The sequence below is a fragment of the Lynx rufus genome, unplaced genomic scaffold, assembly GCF_022079265.1.
Source record: "Lynx rufus isolate CCGP_SWC_20201006 ecotype Redwood Valley unplaced genomic scaffold, mLynRuf1.p SCAF_14, whole genome shotgun sequence".
NCBI lineage: Eukaryota > Metazoa > Chordata > Mammalia > Carnivora > Felidae > Lynx > Lynx rufus.
The window spans coordinates 45,994,040-46,014,580 of record NW_025814828.1 but is presented as its reverse complement, the minus strand read 5'-3'; the positions used below and the strand labels follow the sequence as shown (position 1 = coordinate 46,014,580).

General features: G+C 39.2%; 1 protein-coding gene across 3 annotated transcripts in view; it reads right to left on the bottom strand.

Annotated features, from left to right (window-relative positions):
- Positions 1 to 20,238, bottom strand: part of ATP7A (ATPase copper transporting alpha) — a 194,296-nt gene extending 174,058 nt beyond the window's left edge. For all 3 annotated transcript variants that reach the window (XM_047076262.1, XM_047076260.1, XM_047076261.1), the window contains exon 1: positions 20,034 to 20,238. The gene's annotated coding sequence lies outside the window, so the exon portion shown is untranslated. The remainder of the gene's footprint in view (positions 1 to 20,033) is intronic.
- Between the last annotated feature and the right edge of the window lie 303 nt (positions 20,239 to 20,541).

Below are 20,541 nucleotides of genomic sequence, written 5' to 3'. Positions count from 1 at the left end.
TCTGTACCATTCCCCTGTATTACCTCCAAATCTGTGAAGAAAAACTCTCTTTCCAGCTTTTATTTAAAAAAATTCTAAAGTTTTAAGAAACTACAAATAATTTACCAAACATTCCTTGGGGACTGTTGAATGTATTTTCACAAGATTGGTTTCCCATAATACAATGAACAAAGATAAGCTACATGTTATCTTCTACTTTGCAATGGAGTGGATAACAACTCTAATGTCAAGTCAAATGGCCTCATGTCAAATCCTGGCTCTGGCTTTGTGCTGAAATAACTTATGAATTTTAGTTAATGTGAAAATTTTCCAATTTGGGGTAATAAAATCATAGCACTAGAAGCTTGTTCACTCAAATGTGCTGTTTTTCTCATCTTGAAGCTCCAAAATATAAGTAAGTTCACTGATATTGTGAAGACCTAATAATGCTTAAAATACTTTGAATCTCTATAAAAGTTAGCTATTATTGTGGGGGTTTGCTATTATGGTTTATAAAAAGTGTTACCTTAGGCAAATCACTTCATCTATAAAATCTATAAAAGTATTTAAGAGCAAGGGCTCTGGAATCAGTCTACCTTAGTTTGAATCTTCACTCTGCCACCTGCAGAATTTAAAGCCCTGGACCTGTTACTTTGTCTCTTTAAGCTTAAGTTCTTCACAGCTGAAAAAAATAAGAATTATTACAGCAATACATGATGCAGGATAAAATGAAACAATCTATGCAAATTGCTTATTATAGTCCTTCATACACAGTAAGCCATCAATACATATGAACTGCTATTGTTTTTATAGCAATAATAAAATGTGTGCATAGCATTAGGAATCAAATCATAGAAAGGGCATTTTGCAAACCTGCAGAGACAGCAATACCCTAAGTAATGAATTCCTAGAGAACTGTCACTTTTCTTATTTGGTACTCATAAACATTGACCCTTCCATTAAAGGCTACCTTTTGCCAGTCCCTCTATATCACAATCTTCTTGTTTTACATTTACCATACCACTTCACTACTTGATATCTATTTACTTTAATTATTTACTATCTGTCTTCCCCTTCTAAAATGTAAGCTCCCTAGAAGTAGGGAGGCATAACAGTTAAAAACACGGACTGGAGAGCCAGACTGGGTTTGAGTCCTATCTCTGCTGCTTGCGAGCTATGTGATGTGTCCTTGGGCATGCTACTTAAGTTCTGTGCTCGGTTTCCTTATCTGTAAAACAGGGATAACAACATCTGTTCCATAGGGTCGTAATGAGAATTAAATGGCTTAACATATATAAAGCACTTAGAAATACTTAACACAGGAAGCACTCAACAAATGCTAATATTATTATTGACCCAACTGTCATTTAAGCCGCCTGAATCATCCCTGGCACAGAGCAGGCACTCAATAAACATTTACTGAGTAAAGGAATTATAAGAGCTCAATGCTCCAATTGAATCCAGTCTTACAGCTCAAGAACATTCCTAAAAGACAGAGTTGGGAACAGGGAGAGGGGACTGGGGAAAGGTGCCTTCTGAAGGGTCAAAGACTATGTTCAGACCCCATCTTCCACCCTAAGTGTTAAAGGCAGCTGATTTCCATGGGGCATGATCTAAATTCTAGAGCTGCCTCTGGCATCTAGGTAAGTCCCTGGGCACCACCTCCTTCCTCAACTAACATTCATCAAGAGTTACCAGGAGCAGTATTTTTGCATGTATTAACTCATTTAATCCTTACAACAACCTTGAGGTAAATACTATAATTATCCCTATCTTACAGAGGGGAAAACTGAGGTACAAATAGGTTAAGTAACTTGTCCAAGGCCACATTACTCTCCAGGGCAGGATGGGATAGAAAGCAAGAAGATCACCTTAGTGTAGCAGGAAACCAAAGAGACCTGAAGGGTCCAACCCTGTTCTGTCATTTTTTAAAACATTTCCCTTTATTTTTCAGCCATGGGTCTCCTCCTCACCTTTTAGGAAAAATACTAATCTTTAAGTTCTGAGCTTCTCACAGGTAATATGAGATAAAAGACCTCACTTCTCATTGATATCCCCCTCTGCAGGCAAGTTTCCCCTCTTCTTCTGCTTCCTGCCTTCCAGTGATATGTTCAAACCATTCCTCTGCTTATATCCCTCTCCTGTTCTCTCTGTCCTTGTAGGCTTAAGCCTTTCAAAACTTCTTTAGTGTCATATTAGTGGAGTTTGAGAAGGACAAGAGCTAACCATGTGTGGTCAGGTAGCCATGTTTAACCCTATATACTACTTTTATGATTTTTTTTTTCAAATGAAGATTTAAAAACTAGCAGATCATGCTGATAGTAGGTAGAATTATGGGGTAAAGGGGAGGAGAATAAAAGGGAAAAGGAATTAAGAGTTATTGAATTACTATTATATGCCAGATATTTTTAAATATTTTAATCCTAATAACCATATTAAACTGTCTTCCTTTTGGAGAAGATGAAATTGAAGTTCAGAAAGATAATGAGAGTTTCCTAGCCTAATGCCAAGAAGCTAATGAAGGGTAGAGTCTAATTCTAATTCACACCTCTTGGACTCCAAAAAGTGTGTTCTTTCCCCTGAATGTCCATCCTTGCTCATCCTGAGAAGACACACAAACAGTATCCCTTCCTCCCCTTAATCTGAAACAAACATTAAACTTTCCAATTCTTTCCATTCCTCTCACTTCCTTACCATTTCCTAGATGTTTTTTTTTTTTTCTCCTACCCCTTCTGGGCAGCTATTCTTCCGATCCTAGCCCCCAAAGTTCTACAGAATCCCCTCCCCCTGGTCCCCTACCTGGTACAAATACACACATTCCAGCAATGTTTCCTCCCTAAGTTGTAACTGCAACTGGTTATCCTACCCTGGACAAAGTAAGTAACGGTGCATTATCAAGAAAAGAAAATCTATTGAGTGCCTAGCATATTTCTCTGAAACATATGACAGGCCCTCAATAAGTATTCATTGAATGAATACCTTCAATTTAAAAATGGGTTCCTTGAAGGGCGCCTGGATGGCTCAGTGGGTTAAGCATCCAGCATCTGACTCCTGATTTCAGCTGAGGTCATGACCTCATGGTTTGTGAGTTCGAGCAGTGGTCAGGCTCTGCACTGACAGCATGGAACCTGCTTGAGATTCTCTCCCTCTCTCTCTTCCCTTTCCCTGCCCACACACACACGTGTGTTCTTTCTCAAAATAAATAAATAAACCTAAAAAAATAGGTTCCTTGAGTGCAACTTACAGAGCATGGCATTAGTGGGTTTTCTATGTTTGGCGGCAGCAGTCCTAGCATGGGGCTTCCTTTGGATTTGGAATTCCTGGGAATGAATGAAGAGTCAGGAGCTGGCTGATGTTCTGGGAAATGGAAGCAGGATTCTCCTGGTGATCCTGCATCTTGATGAAGCCATGTTCTTTGCTCCCACAATGCTAGGCTTGGCCTGCCTGAGGCACCAGCTGTCCTTGCTTTGCTTCTCTGCAGGGTTCTGTTGTAGAGAGCTAAGCAAATACACCAAAGGTTCCTTCTCTGGGCGCTGCACAGAGAATTGGTGGCCCCAGCTTCTGGACTGTAGTAGCCAGCTTCCTAGGTGGATTGGGGAAAGTCACCAGCTTTGGTATTTCACTGCCAGCAGGACTGAGGAGCACAAGAGAACTGCTCACATTTCATTCCATTTAATACCTACATTACTGCTTGGAACTGTGACTGTACTCATTATTCTGTGGAACCTTTTTACCTGCTAAAGGACTAAGAATAATGATGTTACTATGGGACACCAAACAGAATCTAGGTTGTATCATGCCTGCCCAACCCTTAAAATTTTACTACTAAAGGTAGCAAAGGACTTTCCTGCTGCTTTTAAGATCCATTTTGTGCCAGAAAGATGCATATGTCAACTTGAAGAGATTGATTCAGATCATTATACTAGAATATAATTTTATAAGTAATTTTAGAGTGCAACTCCTCTAATTTTCAGTGAAGAGGCCTTTCAAAGAGTAAGTCCTCCTTTACCATACAGAAAAGATGGACTGAGAAAACAAAAATTGACATTGATACTGGATTATGGTAATAATTGCACAACTGTATAAATGTAATTGAACTATATATATAGACAACAGGTGAATTTTATGGTATGTAAAATTATACCTCAATAAAACTATTTTCAACAAAAATTTGGGTTCCTTAAACCATTGTTTCTCAATTGATTTTGAAGATATATCATGTTTTCTCACAGAAAGAACATTATACATGATGGCTAGGTCCACAAATTGGTCTTCAGAAGTTTCTTGGCAATTATGAAGCTAGATTATATATTAATATTGTTTTAGTACTGGTTCTTATGGAGAAATGGATAGTGAGTTCCAATTAGGAAATCAAGATGCCAATGGACACCTATGTCCTATTCACATTTCCAGCTCTGGGAAAGATTTCTCTGCCCCATGGAAGCAGTGATAGGGGTAAGTGATGCCTGTCCTCAACAACAGTAACAAGTGAACTTGTGTCAGGTCTTTCATAGATAATTAGGTCAGGTACTTGTATTCTGCTTAGGAAACAAAAAAGGTATCAGGTAGGTTTATACCACCAATCCCATGCACACTAGCATTTGACTTGTATTGGAGGAAATTGTAATACTCAGTATATGTGGTATATCTTGGTGACCCATCTTGATGATTATGCAAAAGTATCTTTCCTATCAAGTAAGAATATAATCAATCTTTCCAATATTTAAAAAAAGCAGTTTAAATACTGGTAGAAAAACTATTTTGTCTTAATTCTTAGAGATGAAATATTTATGCATTATGACTAAAACCTAAAAATAATATACATATCTATTTTTCAGAATACTTTGACTTTTCCTAACATCCATATTGTTCATAAATTTTCTTTTTATCAAACCAAGGTCCAAAGAATAATTTTCAGCATGAAGTAAGCAGACACTCTGTAAATATAGTCCAGATCTACATTCCCACCATACCCACCCCCTCAATTCCTTTAATGCCCTGTTTTATACACTTTGATTAATGAAGGTGAAAATCTAATAAACATTCTCTCCTATTCAAAGTTGAATCACCATCAGAACAGATAAGGATGAAAAATTATGTACTAGGAATGTATGAGGAGTTCAGGGTTTTTTTTAAGTTTATTTTTGAGAGAGTGTGCATGTGTACAAGCAGGAGAGGGGCAGAGAGAGAGAATCCCAACCAGGCTCCACACTGCCAGCACAGAGCCGAATATGGGGCTCAAACCCATAACCTAAGCCAAAATCAAGAGCCAGATGCTTACTAGACTGAGCCACTCAGGCACCCCTAAGGAGTTCAATTTTTAAAAAGGGACTAGAGGGGCACCTTGGTGGCTTGGTCAGTTAAGCGTCCACCTTCGGCTCAGTTCATGATCTCGTGGTCCCTGGATTCCAGCCCTGCATCAGGCTCTATGCTGACAGCTCAGAGCCTGGAGCCTGCTTTGGATTCTGTGTCTCCCTCTCTTTCTGCCCCTCCACCGCTTGTACTCTGTCTCTCATTAAAAAATAAAATATAATAGAAAGGGACTAGCAATTCCAAATTGTCAAGGACAACTGTTTAGCCAGGTATTTTCATACAAATGAATGAGAATGAATTCAGAGAAGCCCTATATCATTCCATACCCTTTAGAGTTTTTAACTGGGAAGTTTCAAGTGCTTTGTTTTTTGTGTTATAAATAGGCTCCATGCCCAATGTGGGGCTTGAACTCACCATCCTGAGCCAGCCAAGCACCCCTCAAGTGTTTTGTTATCACAAGCAAGTGGAAGCCCTAATACTGATGGCTATATCAAATGCAGTGAATTGGCTATATCAAATCCACTGACTTGCTGGGAAAAAAATATTAATTTAAATTCAATGCACATTTGTTGAACAGAAATAAAGACAAATAGCCAACAAGATTTACTATTTTTAGAATTTAAAGTACAGGCGGGCACCTGGGTGGCTCAGTCAGTTAGGCATACAACTCATGGTTTCAGCTCAGGTCATGATCTCATAGTTCATGGGTTTGAGCCGCATGTTGGGCTCTGTGCTGAAAGCTTGGAATTTCTCTCTCCCTCTCTCTCTGCTCCTCCCCGGCTTGCTCGCTCTCTCTCAAAAATAAACAAACAAATATTAAGAAAATCATGGTGCCTGGGTGGCTCAGTCTGTTAAGCGTCCAACTTTAGCTCAGGTCATGATCTCATGGTTCATGAGTTCGATCCCACATCGGGCTCTGTGCTGATAGCCCGGAGCCTGGAGTCTGCCGTGGATTCTGTGTCTCTCTCTCTGCCTGCTCCTCCCCAGCTCATGCTCTGTCTCTCTCTCAAAAAATTAATAAACATTAAAAAAAATTTTAATCTTTAAAGTACAAATTCATTATGATCTGCAGGAAGATTTTTTTAATGTTTGTTTATTTGTGAGAGACCAAGCATAAGTGGGGGAGGGGCAGAGAGAGACACAGAATCCAAAGCAGGCTCCAGGCTCTGATTGGCCAGCAGAGAGCCCAACATGGGGCTTGAACCCACAAACCACGAGATCATGACCTGAGATGAAGTCGGCCACTCAACCAACTGAGCCACCCAAGCGCCCCTGCAGGAAGATTTTTTTTTTTTCAGAATTCAGTTCAGCCTCAGTTCTGGGTTCTGTGCTTTCTCAGAAAGCACTAGGATGAACTTTGTCATCTTACAAAATTAAGACTCCAAATAGGCTGAAATCATTAGAAAGTTGCTTTTGGTAAAGTAAAAAATGTACTTTACCTAAAAGGGAGCTTCCCTCCCAATTTCAGACATGCAATTTTCACAAAGTGGATGCTTCCTTTCAATTAGTTTGCTTTAAAGAGGTTTAACTTTTTAATTCTGAGAAAGCTGTAGGGAGTCAAGCTATAAATAAATTCTAAATTTTGGCTTAGTATATTCTCTTGGTCTTTGAAATAAATTATCAAAAAGCCTCTTCTCTTGTCTTGTGTGCCTTTTTTCCTACTTTTGATGAAGGATTAATGTGCACAAACACACACACAGAGAAATGAGTCAGATAAAGACTAAAATTACTAGTATCTTTCAGCTAAAAACGAATTCTGACAACATCTCCCTTTGAAAAAGGTATGGCTATGAATGTAGGAAATTAAAGTTGGACATATCAGAGAGAAAGGGAAATAGATCAAATTAGGAAAAGTGTAAGTATCTATGTTCAAAGATGATACTGCCATAGTTTGGTGTAAAATAAATCATATATGGCCAGATAATTATAAATCAGTCTCCTCAACATGCACACACAAAAATGAGTTTGATGGAAATGGATGGATTAACCTGAAAAGCTTCATATCATAATTATAAGCCAGGTTAATAAAAAGTGAGTAGAGCATGAGCAATATAAAAAGACAAAAGAAAATAAAATGTCAGACACCCCTAAACACACACATTTTTAATAAAAATTAAGTATCTTGTTTTATGACATGCTTTTTTTAAATGTTTATTCATTTTTGAGAGAGACAGAATGCGGTAGGGACAGAGAAAGAGGGAGAGGATCTGAAGCAGGCTCCATGCTGACAGCAGAGAGCCCAATGCAGGGCTCAAACTCACAAACTGTGAGATCATGACCTGAGCTAAAGCCCGATGCTTAACTGACTGAGCCACCCAGGTGCCCTGTGACATGCTTCTCATTCAATACTTATAATGAAAAACTTTGTAAATATTAATATGTAATAATACCTAATATTTTTTAATATTTTAATCTTCACAACCCAAGGGGAAAGGTACAATATTATATCTACTTTATAGATGATGAAATTGAGACTCAGAGAGGTTAAGGAACTTTCCCAAGGTCACATAGCTAGTAAGTGACATAATTGAAATTTGAACACAATAAGCCTGATCCAAAGTCTGTGCTTTTAATCATTAATATATGCCATAATTTTAAAAGGCTGAATAGAAGTCCATTATATGAATGGACCATAATTTAACCAACCTACTATTGTTAAGAGAGCTGGGTCTTGAAGGTTGAATAAGAGTTCTCCAGAAAAATGCATAGAAACTCCAGAAAAAAAGGGCCATGAGCAAAGTTACAAAGGTGTCAAATAGCATGGCACATCTGAAGAAGTGCTTTTGGTATGACTAGGAATATGGTGTGAGTGGAAAAGACAAAGAAGTTGGAAAGGTTAAGTAAGATCATATCATGAAGGATAAATTTGAAAGGGGCAAGACTAGAGTCAGAAGACCAGTTAAAAGCCTACCGTCGAACAATGGAATATTATCCAGCCATTAAAAGGGATTAAATTATTACATATACTATATCAAGAATGAACTTGAAAGACATTATGCTAAGGGAAATAGGCCAGATAAAAAAGGGCAAATACTGTATTCCATTTATAACAGATACCTAGAATAAGCAAATTTATTTATAAATTATTCCATTTATAACAGGTACCTAGAATAAGCAAATTCATAGTGACAAAAAGTAGAATAGAAGTTATCCAGAGTAGGGGAAGGGGGAGTGAGAAGCTCTTCTTTAACAGGTTCAGAGTCTCTGCATGGGATGGTGAAAAAGTTCCAGAAATGGACAATGCTGACAGTTACACAACTTTATGAATGTACTTAAAGGTACTGAATTGTACACTTACAGTGGTTAAACTGGTAAATATTATATGATGTATATTTTACCATAATTTTGACAAAGGCTATATAGCGCAGGGCACCTGGGTGGCTTAGTTGGTTAAGCATCTGACTTTGGCTCAGTCATGATCTCACAGTTTGTGAGTTTGAGTCCTGCATTGGGTGAGTTCAAGCCCCGCTTTGGGTGAGCCTGGCTTCTCTCTCTCTCTCTCTCTCTCTCTCTCTCTGCCTCTTGCTCACTTGTGCCCTCTCTCTCTCTCTCAAAAATAAAAATAAAAAAATAAAAAAGGCTATAGCCCAGAAGGGAAATGATTAGGGACTAAATGGAGATAGAGAGGTAGGGGAAATTTTGAGAAATATCAAGAACTAGACAACAGAGGCACCTGGCAGGCTCAGTCAGCACAGCATGTGACTCTTGATTTCAGGGTTGTGAGGTTCAAGCCCCATGATGGGCACAGAGCTTACTTTAAAAAAAAGAAGAAGAAGCTGTTTCAGATTCTGTGTCTCCCTCTCTCTCTGCCCCTCCCCTGTTCATGCTCTGTCTCTCTCTGTCTCAAAAATAAATAAACGTTAAAAAAAATTAAAAAAAAAAAAGGGGGGGGGCACCTGGGTGGCTCGGTCGGTTAAGCGTCCAACTTCGGCTCAGGTCATGATCTCACAGTCTGTGAGTTCGAGCCCCGCGTCGGGCTCTGTGCTGACAGCTCAGAGACTGGAACCTGTTTCAGATTTTGTGTCTCCCTCTCTCTCTGCCCCTCCCCTGTTCATGCTCTGTCTCTCTCTGTTTCAAAAATAAATAAATTTTTTAAAAAAATTAAAAAAAAAGAAGAAGAAAAAGAACTAGACAAAAGACTTGGTAACTGACTGAATATGGGGTGAGGAAAAAAAAAAACAACTCTTGGGTTTCTAGGTAGAGAGGAGTGGCATTATTAGTGTCCTTTCATAGATAAAGAAACAAACACCCAGAAACACGAAGTAATTTGTCCAAAGTCACAGTTTGTTAATAGCAGAATTGGAACTTAAATTCCAGACTCCTGTCTCAAAGTCAGTACCCCTTCCACTATAAGACACCAAGAAAGAATATTATCTTACATTTGTATAGCACTCTACAAAGTGCTTTTGTATATTATTTCACTTGATACTCATAACAACCTATGAGTTAGGATAGGCATCATCACCATTTTATTGATGAGTACACTTAAATAGAGTAAGAAAACTGATGCAAGTCCTTAAAATCCTCAAAGATCTAAATTTCACTTGTTGGACTACAGAAGAGCCTTAAGGTGGGAAGTGAGATTCAAGTGATAAACTTAGGACTACCATGGCTGCTAAATGTTGTAGATATTAAGAGAAAGGGGCTAGAAATAGAAGTGGTTTGTCAAGTTTTCAAGGTGGACATATTGCACAACTCCACATCATAATATCTATAGACTTGTATGTATTTATAATATTTATAGACTACCAATGTGACTGCTGCCTCTCGAGTTGTGTAAGACAATAGCCCTAGATAAAGTAGAAGTCTCCAACCTGCAGATCAGGATCTACTGGTCAGTCTAGAAATCTTGCTTCATGGAGCTCCAAGGTGGTTCCCAATATTTTCTCCTCTCTGCTACATCCCCTTTCTGCCACATGTCCCAGCTAACATTCCCAGAGTGAAAGGGAGAACAGAGGTACAGCCAGCAACTACTTCTCAGGAACTACAATGACTATATCTGCCCTGATCTCAAGACTTAGATTAAAATAAGGTCCTCTGGGGGTGCCTGGATGTCTCAGTCAGTACAGCATGTGACTCGTGACCTTGGGGTTGTGAGTTCAAACCCCACGTATAGAGCCTACTTTAAAAAAAGAAAGAAAAAGAAGGTCCTCCACATAATAAGGCTGGAGATCACCCCAATAAAGGATTGGGATGAAACAAAGATGGTCTTATGTGATCATTTCTACTCATTTGGCAGAAAAAAATTCTAGAAAGTGCCTTAATAATACTGTTAAACCTTATTAGAACATGATGGTATTGGGGCGCCTGGGTGGCTCAGTTGATTAAGCGTCCGACTTCAGCTCAGGTCATGATCTCACAGCCCGTGAGTTCGAGCCCCGTGTCAGGCTCTGTGCTGACAGCTCAGAGCCTGCAGCCTGCTTTGGATTCTGTCTCCCTCTCTCTCTGCCCCTCCCCTGCTCATGCTCTGTCTCTCTCTGTCTCAAAAATAAATAAAAACATTTAAAAAAAATTTTTTTAAAAGAACACGATGGTACTTACATTAAATCCAAAGGTAGCAAGGGAAAAAGGCAGGTCATATCAGGCATTCATTTGGCAATCCACTCATGCCTTAAGCCAAGTTGTGAGAATACTAACACAGATTATAAACAAAACTTACCACTTCAAGCTTCTGACCAAGTTGTGTTTAGGTAAAATACAAAACTAGGACGCAATGGTCTAGTCAGATGCTTCAAATATAGAAGATAATCTGACACTGACTAGATGCTTCACATGTAGAAAAGAATCTAAAATGACCACCGGTAGCCCTCAAGTGGCTGAGTCAAACAACTTGCAGTTATTGTCTCATATTTGGACAGAAGAAACACACTATTCTTAATAAAATACAACTGAAAACAAAGGCTAAGCAAATGTACTCTGTTTTGCTTGAAGACATTTCTAATGGCATTCTACTAACCATCACAGAATGCATTTCTCTCTCCTTGTCTAACTTCCTTCTACTTCTCCCAACTTCTTAAACTTCCCACCGGCACTTCATGTAGACATTGCTCTCTAGTGTTACTTGGTGCTACTAGGGTAACTGATCCCAGCTCCTCTGTGAAAATACCATTTTATTGCTCACTAAGAAAACTTAACACAAAATTATAAACTTAGGAAACAAATTAGAATGGAAATGGGACCAAATCAAGGCCTAAGGCTCCAAAGCCCATGCTCCTATCCCTCTCCAAAACACCATATCCAAGGAATTTACCACAGATTAAATACTGTTCAAAGCGTTCAAAAGATGGCTGTATTAGAAAAACCCAGTCTTCTTTCTCAGGTTTCTCCTTTAGTCTCATAGTACTACTATAGTCATAACACTTCTGACACCAGATGTGTGGCAGTTTTCCTCCAACAAGCAATTCTGTGTGACACCAGCTGGGTGTCCTACAGTTTAACTCAATTCTGATACTGTCTATCTGGAGATAGGGTCAGATTCCAAGTTAAGGGCTTAGTCCCACAAGACTGTTCCCACCCCACTTTCCATAGACTTAAATTGTTGTTCAGAGCATTCAAACGATGGCCCTCATCTATCACTTTCAATACTCTTCCCTAACATTCCCTAACATATATAATCTCTACTACAATCAGGCAAGTGCCCTCACTGCCAGATATAATCCATGCTTGCCATTTCTTTCTACTATATTGTTTAGACTGGTCCCCTCATCTGGAATGCTCTCTTCCACATATTTAAATCACCTCACTCATCTGTAAACTCCAGAAAAGCAGGACCAGATCTGTTGTATTCACAATCATATCCCCAGTAACTTGTACATTAGCTACTCAAATAATTGCCGAGTTAGTAAATGAACTCAAGTCCTACCTCCTCCATGAAAAACATGTCAAATACTCATACCCACTTTCTTTTTGAGTTCTGAATACCCTTGGAATCAGCATCATAGTTTAGTACTTAATTTCTCTGTAATTGCTTGGTTTTAGATTTATTTCTGATTAGACAATGGAGCATATGCCTTATGCTTCTTTGCATATCTCACAGAACCCACATAAATACTACATTCGTAACAAGCACACAATAAACATTTAGTTGGAGTGCTGACATAACTTGTAACAGCTCAACTTACATACAACTTTGTAAGAATGCAACTATTTTGAAGAGTAGGTCAGAAATGCACAAAGTCTTTTTTTTCCTCTGCCTACTTTTTCAGAAATCATTCAGAAGTATGATTCAGCATTTCACAATTAAAGAAATAATCCAGAAAAGCTCAGTGACCCAGAGTCTGTAACTCACTAATTATGTAAGCAGAATGCCATGAGTTTTCTCGGTGGAGAAGCAGAAAGATTAAGTACATCAGGGTGACTTGACTTGCTATCTGTGATAATGAGTTTCAAGATGTGATGTTAGCATACTGTAGGTGTAATGTAGGCTACTGTGCCCTCCCAATCTGAGTTTTCCATTTTCTGTGGTGGAATTTAGAAACTAATTATTGCTGCAGCACCTGGGTGGCTTAGTCAGTTAAGCGTCTGACTTCAGCTCAGGTCATGATCTCGCAATTTGTGGGTTAGAGCCCCGCGTCGGGATCTGTGCTGACAGATCAGAGCCTGGAGCCTGCTTCAGATTCTGTGTCTCCCTCTCTCTCTGCCCCTCCCCAGCTCGTGTTCTCTCTCTCTCTCTCTCTCTCTCTCTCTCTCTCTCAAAAGTGAATAAACATTAAAAACAATTTTTTTAATGCATTAGAAACTAATTATTGCTTGCAGGTACTGATTCATTAGTATATTCCTCCTACATCCACTCAATTTATAGTACTGCAAAACTAGAATTTATAATTTTATTATATAGGTTGCTAACATTAAAACATTTTTAATAATTTTTAATTTTTTTAATTTTATTTTTGAGAGAGAGACAGAGGTGAGCAGGGGAGGGGCAGAGAGAGAGGGAGACACAGAATCTGAAGCAGGCTCCAGGCTCTGAGCTGTCAGCACAGAGCCCGACACAGGGCTTGAACCCTCAAATCAAGAGATCATGAACTGAGCCAAAGTCAGACGCTTAACCAACTGAGCCACCCTGGCGCCCCTACAGTAAATAGTTTTTAAAAGAATAATGGTAACTAAACTTTACTGTGTGTTTACTACCTGACAGGCACTGCTCTTAGAGCTTCACATGTATTAACTCATCAACAATCCTCTGAGGTAGGTACTGTTATATCATTTTTGTATTTACCTAATGTCTGAAATACATGTACTGAATAAAACAGTTTTTCTTTTTTTAAATAAACATTTTTCCTTAAAAAAAAGATAAAAATAGACACATGACCATTTCTTTTCTCTTCCTGAGGGACTTAGAAAATACAAATAAGACCAACATCACTTTAAACATTAAGTCTTTTAGCATATCTTTAATTAATGTAATTAGCTAAAAATAAAACTATGACTCCTTACTTTTGAATTTAGTTTGAAAGTATCAAGGAAATTTTGAGTTACCAATACTTTAATTTTTCGTCATCAAATCTATTTGCTCATTCATACTTTCAAAGAAGATAAATGAGTATTTCTCCCTTTAGGACAAACAAGGAACTTAACTGCAATAGAGCTAATTTTGCTCAAATGTCTATGTACTTTAAAAAAAAAAACGGTTCTTTGGGGAGCCTGAGTGGCTCAGTCAGTTTGGCATTTGACTTCAGCTCAGGTCATGATCTTGTGGTTCACGAGTTCAAGCCCCACATCAGGCTCTGTGCTCACAGCTCAGAGCCTGGAGCCTGCTTTGGATGCTGTGTCTCCCTCTCTCTCTGCCCCTTTCCCACTCATACTCTGTCTCTCTTTCTCTATCTCAAAAATAAATAAACATTAAAAAAATACAGTTCTTTTATGTAAGGTAAGAACATGGATTCTAGGGGCACCTGGATGACTCAGTCAGTTGAGCATCCCATGATCCTAAATTCATGGGATTGAGCCCATGTTGGGCTCCACACTGGGCATGGAACCTGCTTGAGATATTCTCTTTCTCTCTCTCCCTCTCCCTCTCTGCCTCTCTCCACAACTCATGCACTCTCTCTAAAAAATAAAAAATAAAGTGACTTTATAAAAAAAAAAAAGAGAGAGAGAGAGAGAGAGAAGACCACAGGTTCTAAAACCAGACTGTCTGGCTTTAAATCTTAGCTTAGCCACTTACTAGCTCTAGAAATAAAATCTGGCCCTATGAAAGAACATGTTAACTCCTACCAAACTGCACATTTTTTCACACTAGATGAAAGATCAATTCTAGTCTCCTTCATTTACATGCTCCCCAAAAAATAATAAAAAGGAAAAGATTCAAGATCCCATGATTTACCACTGCCCCTAAAGTTAAGAAACAGGCATCTGTGAGTTATTTTTGTAAAAAACACAGTGGACACACTCTTATGCAACCCTAATCATACCCTAACACTCAAAGGTCAAGTAATATACTGCACTACATAAATTATTTTTTCTATCATCATACAATGAATTTAAGGCTTTATAACTATCTGAAGACTACAAAGGTTTTTATGACTAAAATTCATTCTGCTATCACCTCGCTAGAAACAGAGGAGCCAGATAAAACGCTTCACTTTAGATGGACAATACTTGAAGACACGACACCAATTTGATTGCTAATACCCAAAAACACACTTACAGGTGTGATCAGAAATTAATACCAAGATACTGTGGCTGTAAGTCTGAACTAAAAATTGATAATCAGAATTAACAGTGAAATGGCAGAGTAAAATAAGAGAAAACATTTATTGGCCAAAATGAAACTGGTTCTATGCAAATGATTTAATATTAATAGTAGTGTTTTAAAAATATAATATAGGGGCGCCTGGGTGGCTCAGTCGGTTGGACGTCTGACTTCGGCTCAGGTCATGATCTCGCGGTCCGTGAGTTCGAGCCCCGCGTCAGGCTCTGTGCTGACAGCTCAGAGCCTGGAGCCTGTTTCGGATTCTGTGTCTCCCTCTCTCTGTCTGACCCTCCCCCGTTCATGCTCTGTCTCTCTCTGTCTCAAAAATAAATAAACGTTAAAAAAAAATTTTTTTTTTAAAAAAGAGAAAAAAAAATATATAATATATTGGAAGCACCTAAGTGGCTCAGTTGGTTGAGCATCTGAATCTTGATTTCAGCTCAGGTCATTATCTCACAGGTTTGTGAGATCAAGCCCTGTGTCAGGCTCTGCACTCAGTGTGGAGCCTGCTTGAGATTTTCTCTCTCCCTTTCTCTCTGCTCTTCCCCTGCTCCAGCACACGTTCTAAATAATTAATTAATTAATTAAAAATATAATATATTGGGCACTTGGGTGGCTCAGTCAGTTGAGCAACCAATTCTTGATTTCGGCTCAGCTCATGATCTCACAGTCCTGAGATCAAGCCCCATGTCCACACCCGGTGCGGAGCCTACTTAAGATTTTTTCTCTCTCTCTCTCTCTCTCTCTCCCTCTCCCTCTCACTCTCCCTCTCCCTCCCCCTCTCACTCTGCCCCTAGCCGGCTCTCTCTCTCTCCCCACTCCAAAATAATAATGTATTTATTAATAATCAATACAATATACTTTATATTAATAGCATTATTATTGATTGATTTAATAATTCAATTAGAATTCTTAGAACAAATAATTTTATTATCACCAAAAAATTAGATACCTTTGTTTTTTCTTACCATTGTAAGTATAAGGATCAACTAAGGAGTTACACTTGGAACTCCTTAACAACCAAGCTCTTTGTAAACTTTTGTTAGTTCAAGGATCAATTCTTAAGTATCCTCACAACACTAGAAGTCAGCTACAAATTTATCCTAAATAGTCCTGAAATGGGCCCCTGGGTGGCTCAGTCCACTGAGCTTCTGACTCCTGTTTTCAGCCCTGGTCAAAATCTCAGGGTCAGGCTCCATCCCAAGCATGGAGCCTGCTTAAGATTCCCTCTCTTCCTCTCTACCCTTCCCCCACACATGCATGCTTTCTCTCTCTCTATTAAATAAATAAATAAGTAAACAAATAAATATTTAAGAAACAGTCCTGGGAATTTCCTTTAAAGGGCTCTCCACTCTGGAATTCTTTTCTGTTCTTCTATCTCTGTTAACAGTTTTTCAGGTCTTAACAGAAGCCCTCTTAATGCTCTCCTCTCCTGAACGGCAGGTACCATGCTTCAGGTGAACACTCAAGAGAGCAGAAACCATTTTCTTCACAATTCCAAGAATATACAATGCGCTGCAAACTCTCAGGTCAGAGTAGAGGAGGGAAGTAATTCCAATATTATTCCCTCACAATCTTTGGCTGAGACATCAAATGCACAAACAGGATCAGCAACAATTATGTCAGCATAAAACAAAACACTTAAACTTTTTACAAACAAAATCAAATAAGGTAAATGGCCAGGTTAAAACAATTTCCCTAAGATGTGAAATAACCTGTTTATTCAACTAGTAAATTATAAAAATGTGCTCCTGAGTATAGGTCTGAAAAACTGGACTTCTACACGAGAAAATCATAAAGTAAAAATAGGTTTAAAAAAATAGCTGTGTAATTCTAAATGTGGACAGAAAACATGGGACAAAGTACAACTAAGTGGCTCAGAATGGGGGATATTTTATCCTCATTTCCTCCAAGGAAAGAAATATTTGTGAAAACTAATGTAATCTACCAGTATCCCACACATTTAATTCCACAAAGATAAGAAAATCACTTCAATTTTCTAACAGTGCTGGAGAAACTAGGAACATATTTATGAAACCAGAAATTTTCTACCCTTTCACTTTAATGAAACACATTCTAAAAGTATCATGATACTTTTCCTGTCATACCACCTCAGCAAATAAGCAAGTTATATCATATTAAATCTACCTGAAGACTTGAGAGTTATAAGTGAAAAACATGATTGTTGAGATGGTAAATTGAACCAAAACAGGCCTGTGGCCTGTCTCTCCTGCCCACCTCCCTGCTCCACCCACATTTTTATGTCCTAAGCAAGACCACAGTTCAAAAACAAAACTCTGTAAAACCTTTCACAAAGATGAGTAGAAGAAATTTTAAGATAAAACTCCCAAATATTATTCTCAGCTGTGCCAGTGTCTGTATCACCTCAGATAAATCTCTCCTCACAATTTAGGTTCCCAACTGGCAAATGAAAATTATCTTCACGCATTGGGATGTGTCAAAAGTCTTGATTAAAGGAGCACCTGGGTGGCTCAGTTGGCTAAGCATCTCTTGGTTTTGGCTCAGGTCACAGTCTTATGGTTCCTGAGTTTGAGCCCCGAATGGGGCTCCACGCTGATGGTGGGGAGCGTGCTTGGGATTCTCTCTCTCCTTCTCTCTCTGCCCCTCGTGCTCTCTCTCTCTCAAAATAAATAAATAAATAAACTAAAAAAAGTCTTGATTAAAGTTTGCCAAGTATTTTTAAACATATAGATAAAAGAAGTTATAATGAGGAATTTATAAAGAAATGTGTTGCCTTAGCACCCTCACAGAAGTAAAGATTGTATATGTTAGTTGATTTTTGCTCATCACTCCCTTTCCTTTTCAAATAAATTTTACTATTTCTGCATGCATCTTTTCAAAGAAAAACAACCTTCTGCATTAGAGACCAGAGATGTCTCTATCCTTTGGGGAGATTAGTGTTTAATCTAACCCTACCTGGAGGCCAAGAATCAAGATCTTTCTAAGACTATGACTGGAAAAGAATAGTTTCTGTCATATTAAGAAGACCAGGCGAGAAATCAATTTGGAGAAAAAGAAATGCAGAAATTCATTGGGGAAATCCTGGAACAACTTCTGGCTTCAGACACCGATGTTATTCATTCCCAGAAATGTAAAAATTGATTTCAAATTACATTTAAGTTATAACAGTCAATCATAATTAAAATACAACAAACTTTAAGAGGAAAAAAATGAGAGAGACAAATCAAGAAACAGACTTTTTCTTCTTTTTTAAGTTTATTTTAAGAGACAGAGAGAGAGAGTGAGAGGAGGAAGGGCAGAGAAAGACAGAGGGCGAAAGAATAGCGCTGGCTCCTCACTGTCAGTGCGGAGCCTAATGTGGGGCTCAAACTCATGAGCTGTGAGATCATTACCTGGGAGCTTAATTACCTGAGCCACCCAGGCACCCCAAGAAACAGACTTAACTATAGGGAACACATTAATGGTTACTAGAAGGGAGGTGGGTGGGTGGGGGGATAGGTTAAATAGGTGATGGGGATTAAGGAGTGCACTTGTGATGCGCACTGGATAATGTATGGAAGTGTTGAATCACTATATTGTACACCTGAAACTAATATAATACCATATGTTAACCAAATTTAAAATTAAAGCTTAAAAAAATTAAAGCTTAAATGAAAATATATAGCAAACTTTATTTTTTCTCTTAAATTTGAGTTTACATCTGACTGAAATCTCATACATTCATGCTGCTTTTGTCATTTCATGTATTTTTTCTATATATAAGCTTTTTTGTTGGCTGGAGGGTAGCTGGATATGGTTGTCAGCTTACCAGTTTTGGAGCCTATATATTTTTTCCTTTAACAGCAATATCTTAGAGGATGTGGCTGTGTTAGAAATAGGGATGTTGATGTACAGTGTGTTGTTGGATGTCCTGCATCTTTCCAGCCCCCTAAGCCTCGGCTCGTATTTTTTCTTCTACCTGGGCTGCCCTCCCCTACTTCCATTCCTGCAAAGTTAAGTCCTACCCAATTTCAAGGCCCATCTCAAATGCTCCCTTCCCTGCATTCTCATAACACTTTCTCGTTCTAACGTACAATGTTACTGAGATGAAATTAAAAGGATGTACCTGTCTTTCCTATACATTGTGAGACCCTCTAGTACCAAAAAACCCTCTCATGTCATGAATGTAAACACAAGAACGTTTTAAAAATAAATAAAATCTCAGTTCAAAATATCCTTTTAAAAGGATGAGATTTTAAAAAGATTTTTAAAAAGAGGATGAGATAAGCAGTCTAGTTATTCAATCAGTGGGGCTGCTAGAACCCACTGACTTCATAACTGAACTCAACTAACTTGACTGCAAACTCACTTGAGGCCAGGGACTCTGTCCTATTTCTTGCCTATACTCCATACCACCCCCACACCTCGATATCACCCAATTCGATGTCCTTCACACATTAAGACTCAATACAAAACCGTATTACTGTAGATGAAAAGACTCTAAGACAAAGATCAGATGCTAAAATACGAACTTGTGAAGCAATGAAAGAGTTGTTGGTGCTTAGGATAGCCTCAACGTCTACAACAAAAAGTGTCAAAGATAAAGGTACCACAAGGGTGTGACAAGTATGGAGAATAACTTTACTGGGAAGCAGGCCGAATGAACAAAATGAAATGAAAACAAGAGCCTTCTCAGTTTAGCTTATGCTCCCAGAGCGAGACAAGAAGCAAAATAATTTTTCACTTTATTTCATTAATTATGGTCATCAGTACATGTGACTTCCATACAGGCACAGACCTTCTCATATCTTTAATTAATTAGGTAACACAGGCCATTGGATGATCAGAACACTTTCCCAGGAGGGTACAAGGAAAATGACACGGGTCAGTACCCAATCTCCCCTCCATTATGCCCTATTAGGAGGGGTAAAACATGAGCGAGGTAAATACCTGAGTTGTGAAGAAGTGAGCGTTTGGGGATTGCCCCCAGATTAAAATGACCCTCGGTACACTCGGTAGTACAGACTGACAGTACAGAACACCTCTCCAGTAGAAAGGAACGACGGGAAGCCGGTATAGGACTTACCTGGTTTATTTTTTCCTATGGTTAAACGTCGGGAGCTACGCAGCCCGCGGCAGCGACAAATGCACGCGCAGGCTCCAATCTAACACACCCGGAGAAGAAGCAATAGTGGCGGCGTCCGGAGGGAGGGGCAGGGGGAGGAGGAGAGGGGAGCGCGGCGGCGGCAGCGGGGGCGGCGGCGGCAGCAGCACTCACTCGGATTCTGTTCCTCCACCCTTAGCCTCCCGGGCCTGCGGCCTTTACCCTTCCCTTCCTTACTCCCCCCCACTTCCGGGTGACGCCCAGGCCGGAAGCAGGGCCCGAGACGCGGAGAGAGGGACGCGTCACGTGAAGGGCAACGCGAGCCCTAGAATCAAGCTTCTCCCGCCCCCTACTGCCCTTAGGCTGACACGCAGCCCCTGGCTGAAGTCTTTGCCTTGGCAAGAGAGCCCTCCAACCCGTTCCATCACCAGAAACAAAACCCCACCAAAGCCTGTGTCATCTAACCAGCCAGAAAGTGCCATAGACCTCC